The 7,349-nt window shown below is 36.5% G+C and overlaps 1 long non-coding RNA gene across 1 annotated transcript; it reads right to left on the bottom strand.

Moving 5' to 3' along the window:
• Positions 1 to 5,995: 5,995 nt before the first annotated feature.
• Positions 5,996 to 6,873, bottom strand: LOC128239980 (uncharacterized). Its single transcript, XR_008261982.1, has 3 exons — positions 6,692 to 6,873; positions 6,411 to 6,469; positions 5,996 to 6,092 (listed from the first exon to the last, which is right to left on the bottom strand). It is a non-coding gene; the product is annotated as an uncharacterized LOC128239980 (long non-coding RNA).
• Between the last annotated feature and the right edge of the window lie 476 nt (positions 6,874 to 7,349).

Raw genomic sequence — 7,349 nt, 5'->3', positions numbered from 1 at the left:
TCAACAAAAGGTACTGAAATCAAATTGCATATAGCCTTTACAGTTGGATCACTGATCTTTACTCTTTCTGTGTTGTCTGTATCTGTGATGTTCTCATAAGGATATCGGCTCATTCCATCTGCATCTTGGTTCTTCAAACCAGCTCTATACTTGATGTCAAATGAATACTCTCCTAGAGCAGAGGCCCATCGTTGGCCAGTTGCATCAAGCTTGTCAGTAGTTAACACATAAGTAAGAGGGTTATTATCTGTCAAGACAGTGAAGTGGAACGTGGCGAGGTAGTCACTAAACTTCTCAGTCACCGCCCACTTAAGAGCCAAGAATTCCAATTTGAAGGCGCTATTGTTCCGTTCGGATTTGTTTAAGGACCTACTGGCATAGGAAATTACCCGTTTTTGGCCATCTTGCACTTGGTACAGCACTGCACCTAATGCTTTTCCAGACGCATCTGTGTGAAGTTCGAATGGCATGTTAAAATTCGGGTAAGCCAGTATTGGTGGAGAAGATAGCAATTCCTTCAAATGGTCGAACACAGCCTGTTCCTTGTCTGTCCACTTCCACTCCGGTTTTGTTGCCTTTGACCCCTTCTTAGTTGTAGTTGGAGGTAGAAGCTCATTTAATGGCCGAACTATGTCGCTGAAATGTTTTATAAAACGACGATAGTAACCAGCGAAAGCTATAAACGAGCGCAATTCATCAGAATTAGATGGGATTGGCCAACCTTTAACTTTTTCTATCTTGGCAGGATCTGTTTCTACTCCATTACCACTAACAATATGGCCTAGAAAATTGACACTGGGCTTAAAAAAATGACATTTCTCAGGAGCTAATTTCATTCTGGCTTCATGTAGTTTGGTGAGAATAATGTCTAACCGCTCCAAGTGTTGCTCATAGGAGTCGCTGAAGATTATCACGTCGTCCAAGTAAATTAAACAAATGCGCATGTTCAGATCTCCTAGTATCTCCTGCATTATTCTTTGGTAGGTAGCTGGGCTATTTGTTAAACGAAATGGCATCTTGTGGTACTCATAGAAGCCCATATTACTAACAGTAAATGCGGTGCGCTCCTTATGGGACTCCTCCACTTCAATCTGGTGGTAGCCTGACTTCATGTCCATGGTGGTAAAGAACTTAGCTCCATGAAGACAATCAAAGATTTCTTCCATTCTTGGTAGAGCATACGAGTCTTTGATTGTGATACTGTTGAGCTGCCTGTAGTCAACACAAAGACGTAACTTCCCGTTCTTCTTACGGACAAGAACCACATTCGATGTGTATGTAGATTTCGATGGTCGTATGACACCGGCTGCTAACAGCTGCTCAATATGGTTCCGCACCTCTTCAATCATAGATGGTGGAATGCGGCGGTGTCTCTGCTTAAATGGAATGTCTGTTAACAAATCAATCCTATGTTTTATTCTGTTACAAATGCCAATATCAGTATCTCCAGTTGAAAAAATGTCCTTATGTTTATCTAATAATTCAATTAATTCCTGTTTTTAATCTTGATCTAAAATGTTTGCTTCATCAATGTTCAAGTTATCCAATATAGGTGATCTTTCTTCATGTATTTTATCAAATACATCTTCTGCAACCGTAACTGGTTGAATCTCACAAAGTATTGCATGAGGCTGGATGACGACAGGATTTGTTGTTATATTCGACAAGGTCACTCTAACTTCCTTTCTCTTCTCTCCAGTAAACTGTATAACTGTAGGTGTTACATCTAAAGATGGTGCCGTACAATCATCACATTCTTGTAGAATTGCAGTTGTTGGAAGATAATTCAACTCATGATCCGTGTACCCGATTACATCAATGTTCTGGTTTGGATTTAAGACAATCTTCTGAGTTGCGGCACATTTTACAATAGCTATACGGTTCTTACTCCGTTTTAGTTCTCTTTCTCTTAACGTAATTGTTCGAAAGCTGAGGTACCATGGTGCATGTAATGAAGCAGTTTGTAAATATCTTTCACCATGTTGATTTGAACAATCTTTCATAAATTCTTGAAGTATGTTTGTTCCTAAAATGACTGGTGTTTTGGCTGAATATTTTGTATCAGGTGTAACAAGTAGCAAGCACGGAAGTGGTGTAGAATTAGGGAGTCCATCATCAGTTGTAATTTCAGTTTCAATGTATCCCTTGTATGGAAGATTCTCTCCATCCGCACATTCACTATTTAAAATGTCACCGACTGGTTGAATTTTAGTAAAAGAAAGATGATCATTGTAAAAAGACTCTGATAAAATACTAACAACACTACCAGTATCCAGTAATGCAGTGGTTGGTTGGTTAGCTATGGTGATATTTACTTCATTTGTATTTCCAATAAGCTTGGGATCAGACGACAACGTGCTCGGGTTCGATCCCCCTACTCGGGCACTTATAAGTTTGGGCAGTCCTTCTTCAGGTGTCCCTTGTCTTTGCATACAGAACAAACGAACTGCGCTAGGATTGTGGGGCAATCACGCTGCATGTGGCCTTTCCTATTGCAGATGAAACAAGTTCGTTCACTGGCGAATCCAGGGTCCATCTCTCTGTAGCCACGCCCTCTCATTCCTCGACCTTGTCCCCCACGCCATCTTCCCCTGTAGCTCCCTCTCGGTACATAATCTTGATGTTGTGGTTGCTGGTGTGTCTGATGAGGTTGTTGTTGTCCCTGTTGTTGTTGACGCTGTCCCTTTTCCATTCGGTCCATTCTTTCTGTTAGCTGTCTTAAGGGCTTGATTGTCTCACTGTCTTCTTCTTTCACCACAGGTCTGCAAGGTTTTCTCTCCGGGCTAGAACTTTTCATATCAGCTTCAATCTTCCTCAATTCTCTTCTAAATTGATCATATCCTTTAATCTTATCACACTGATATGTGGACATTTGTTTAAGATCTTTCCTGAGTCCAGAATGCAACACCTCTTTCAGTACTTGTGTATCTGATGTTCTGAATCCACCAAGTTCAACTGCCTTGTCAAATAAATCCTCTAGTCTGGATGCATATCCTTCTACTGACTCCGCAGGTTTTTGATCGCACGTATAAAATCTCTTCATAATACTCTCTCTAGTATCTACGATCCCATAGGAGCTATCCAATTTCTCTAAAACCTTCATTACTGTTACTCCTTGGCCTAGTCTCCTTATCTTGTCAGCAGCTGCTCCTTTTGCTGAACGCCGAATACCAAACATGATCTGATCATCAGTGTAGCTTCTGGCATTCAACACATATTCTATTTCATACTTGAAACTGTCCCATGTAGCCTCTCCTTTTCCATCTTCACCATAAAAGATGCTGAACTTCGGATAGGAAGTGGATGGTAAAGTTTCTGCTTTCTTAACTTGAACTGGTTCATCTTTACAGCCACCTATAGCCTCTATCAATTTTGTCGCTTTATGAGGATCAGTTATGTCTGCTGTTAATTTCATACTCCGAAGGAACTGAACCATCTGAAGTTCTTCATGAGTGAGTCCGCCTCCATAAGCCTCATTATGTTTAGTCTCCTCATCTTCTGATTTAGGGAGTGCTTTATCACTTTGAGTTGCCATCACTACGAATAATTCAATCAAATTCAGCCACAATAAAAATGTTATATCCTCTCACAATTCACAGCTAGTATGCATTTTATATCACTATCATGATGAACGAATTCAATCAAATGCCAAATGGTTTGCACTCGCAACACACTAATCACTGTGTCAAGTGTTGGATACTGAACAACTTAATTCACAAGTGTCATCAACTTAAATCATCACGAATATACCAGGAATATTCCAAGATAACACAATTTAATTCCACTAATCAACAAAAACGTTACATGTAGTGCACTATATATATATTAATCAATACACAAGTAAGATATTCAAAAAATGTATATCAATATCAGCGTAGATGTTCTCTAACTATAGTACAAATGTGCCTAATCAACAATCACAAAATTCACAACAGTCAGAAGTCCAAATCAAAATATTCCAACGGTCTCGAATAATTTGTATGTAAAGTATCAAAGTATAATGTGTAAATATAAATATGTAATGTCGAGCAAAAATAAATAAATAAATAAACAAAGTTCAAAAATTAATTGAAGTAATTATAAAAGACGACTTAGTACTATCCAGTTATCCACTAAAATATTTTCAAATATGACACAAAGTAATGACGAACTATCTCAAATAAATTATTTCAGACAGTAAAATTAAATAAATATTCACTGTATAAACTATGTGTTCATGTAAACAACAAGCATCAAAGTAGTTTCATAAAGTAAATTCAACCAAATGCAGATATAAGTGTTTCGAATCAAAACCAAAATCAATATCAAATAACCTGAAAATAAAGCACTATTGTATAATCCAAGAAATTTACATCAATAAATACAACTGTCAAATGTCAATACAATGCAATTTCTATCTTATTTTCTATTCAATACACAAAGTCGAATAAATTAATATTATTTCGTTCAAAATAAATCAAATTATCTGTAGTATCAATCAATAACTGTAACTATTAATAAGCTATGTAATGAATTCACAAAACCTGAAATAAATGAATTGTATATTCAAAGAATAAACGATTCAATTCTATTACTGAAATGTCAATGTAAACCGAAAGTAAGCAAATCGCAAATTACGCTAAGTTTAATTGCAATAAAATCGCTAATGAACTACAAGTCTACAAATAAATTTATCTACACGATACCTAGTGGTGGTTTATAAACTATAAGCTACAATTAACAACTAAATATTAAACTACTACGGTGTCAGAAGCAGATTTGTCAAATTAATTTTCAATTCCGTCCAAAATGTCAAATAGTGCGCTGTCCAATCTATCAGGGCAAGGTCGCTTAGTAACGAATGACGTCACGTAACCTCCGAGTCGAAACAACCAATAGAATTCCAGATAATATTCAGCCCGCTAATTACGCATTCATACGTCAGAGCAGAATAGCCAATAGGAAGACAATATTACCACGCATGTCAATCACGCAATGTAAAATACCTAGACTGGGAAAAACCAATACACAGAACTTTATGAATGAAATTCCTTTGGTGTGTTTATACTGCCAAATCAATAATAGTAAAACAGTGCAAACTTTCAGAATAGTTTGTAAATCAGACACAGATAAGAATAATGAAAGTACTCTCAACTGAAACAATTTGTTAAACACAATAAATATATTTAATATTTGATGAGAATCCTAGATAAAGTGTATCCAAAAAGCAGTTTAATAAGAGAATCAAGAATATTTCCAATCACCAAGAAATAAGTTATCAGAAATGATAGATTTTTTGTATGACCAAGACTGTTAAGAGATATTATTGTTAAACATGCAGTGAGATCTCTCTCATCAATATAATAGCTCTCTAGATATATGTACACAAGAAAATGGCAGTAACAGCTATGTCTTAATTCTCATAGGAAAATAATAAATAAAGGAAAGCAAGTCACTGCAATTTTAATGTATACAAAAAATATATATCTTGAAAACAACTAACACAAGTGAATGATGAAGACCGCTAGCACAATGTCAGAAACACAAATAACTGTAAATTTAGCACTGATATTAATCTGTGCACAGTGTTTATGGTCACTGGAACCTCACATGTGTCCTCCTGATATGCGATGAATCCTTGATGGCCAAACGTCCTTCAGGTAAGTCCAGATCCTCCTCCAATGTTTTTCTCAGTTAAAAGGTAAAAATTACTTAAATCAGCTGGGAACAATTCATGTCCTCCAGTTATGTCACAAGCTCGTAATGCACTGAGCCAAAAAATATACTCCTTGAGAGCAAAAATGCACTATCTCTCACTTAAACAAGAGTTTTAATTGTGACAATGCTTGTCACGCACGGTGCTACACCAAGCAAAGAATAAACTCATAAAATCCACTTGTAATAGCAACAAGAGTCTTGACTGTGACACCAGTTGTCACACACTGCTCTCCCCCGTGGTAGGAAAGACGTCTTCGTCTCTAGGCTTCTCAGCTACAAGCACGAAACCCTCTCCGTATGGGTCTGTCCAGGTTCGGTTAGGTTGGGCGCCAGATATAACGGTACGGTATTGTACGAATAGGAAGAACAAGACTCAATAAATGTAGAGATGTAATCTGGAAATATATAATTCATAATATACACGTAAGTAACAACATATAAAGATATAAAACACTGTTAAATAGCATGTTCAATATATCAATAATCGCTATTATAACTATCATAGGCTAGCAGCCAAATATTGTCTATAAACAATATTTCGAGACATATATACATATAATTGAATGCACAAGCAAAGCACAAGCAAAGCATACATTATAAACGACAAACAGATAAACAAACGAGATTGTGTCACATACAATGACATACACGATTATGGCAAATACCAACATTTGGACATATACAGAAACATGACAATGACACATGAAACTTACCAATATGTGGTACTGAAAACCCTCACATCTCACGCTTCCGGTGCTGGTTAAGTTATGTTCTAAAAGGTAAGTGAACAGAATGTTTAGTGTACAGAATATAAAAGAAGTGAACCTATTGAAGGTTAGGTTAAGACAGGAGGTTTGTATACTGCTTTTCGGACAACACTTTATCCCGGACAAACATGATAAAAACAGAATAACTAAATGGCGTTTAACAAACGATTCCAGTGAGTTCACTACAAGAGTACAATCAATTGCAATATTAAACCAAGAATGCATACCTGCAAAACCTTATGCAAAAGCGAACAACTCTGTAGAAACAGGTTTCTAACAACGCAGTGTTTTCGCTCCAAAACTTCGTGACTGACTGAATCAAACCATGCCTGAACCAATCACAATCGCTGTAACATATATGTCGACCAATGAAATTGTCTCCTCGAAAACATGCCAAGCCGATAATCAAGAAACCAAGGTGTTCCGCATGAAATGAAGACAAAACGGCGATATACAATTATCGGTCCGGTCACATACTCCCCCGCTATGTGAAATGACGTCCCGTCATTACGTCACGTAAAAACAAACAAAAACAAAAAAGTAGTCCAGTATCTGGTCTGACAATCTGCTTATACTGACGTATACTTATATGTATAGTATACGTGTAATTCTACATAAACTTTCAACAGTACATAGCTTTCTCTAACATGTGACTACTTAAGTTTCTTAACTACATACACAAGCAATTCATTAGCGATTTGTGAAAAAAAAATGCTTTTCCAAAAAAATCAAAAATTTAAAACAGTCCTAGTTCCTCCCCCTGTGACAAAAACTATGCCCACATAGTTTTAACAAAACACTATTAAAATGCATAAAAAAATCAATGATTACACAGATCAAACTAAAACAATAAAAAGTGCAGCATTGCAACTTATTTATTCATAA

The sequence above is a fragment of the Mya arenaria genome, chromosome 7, assembly GCF_026914265.1.
Source record: "Mya arenaria isolate MELC-2E11 chromosome 7, ASM2691426v1".
Classification (NCBI taxonomy): Eukaryota; Metazoa; Mollusca; class Bivalvia; order Myida; family Myidae; genus Mya; species Mya arenaria.
Note: the sequence above shows the minus strand (reverse complement) of the source record. Positions and strands in the feature narration are given on the sequence as shown.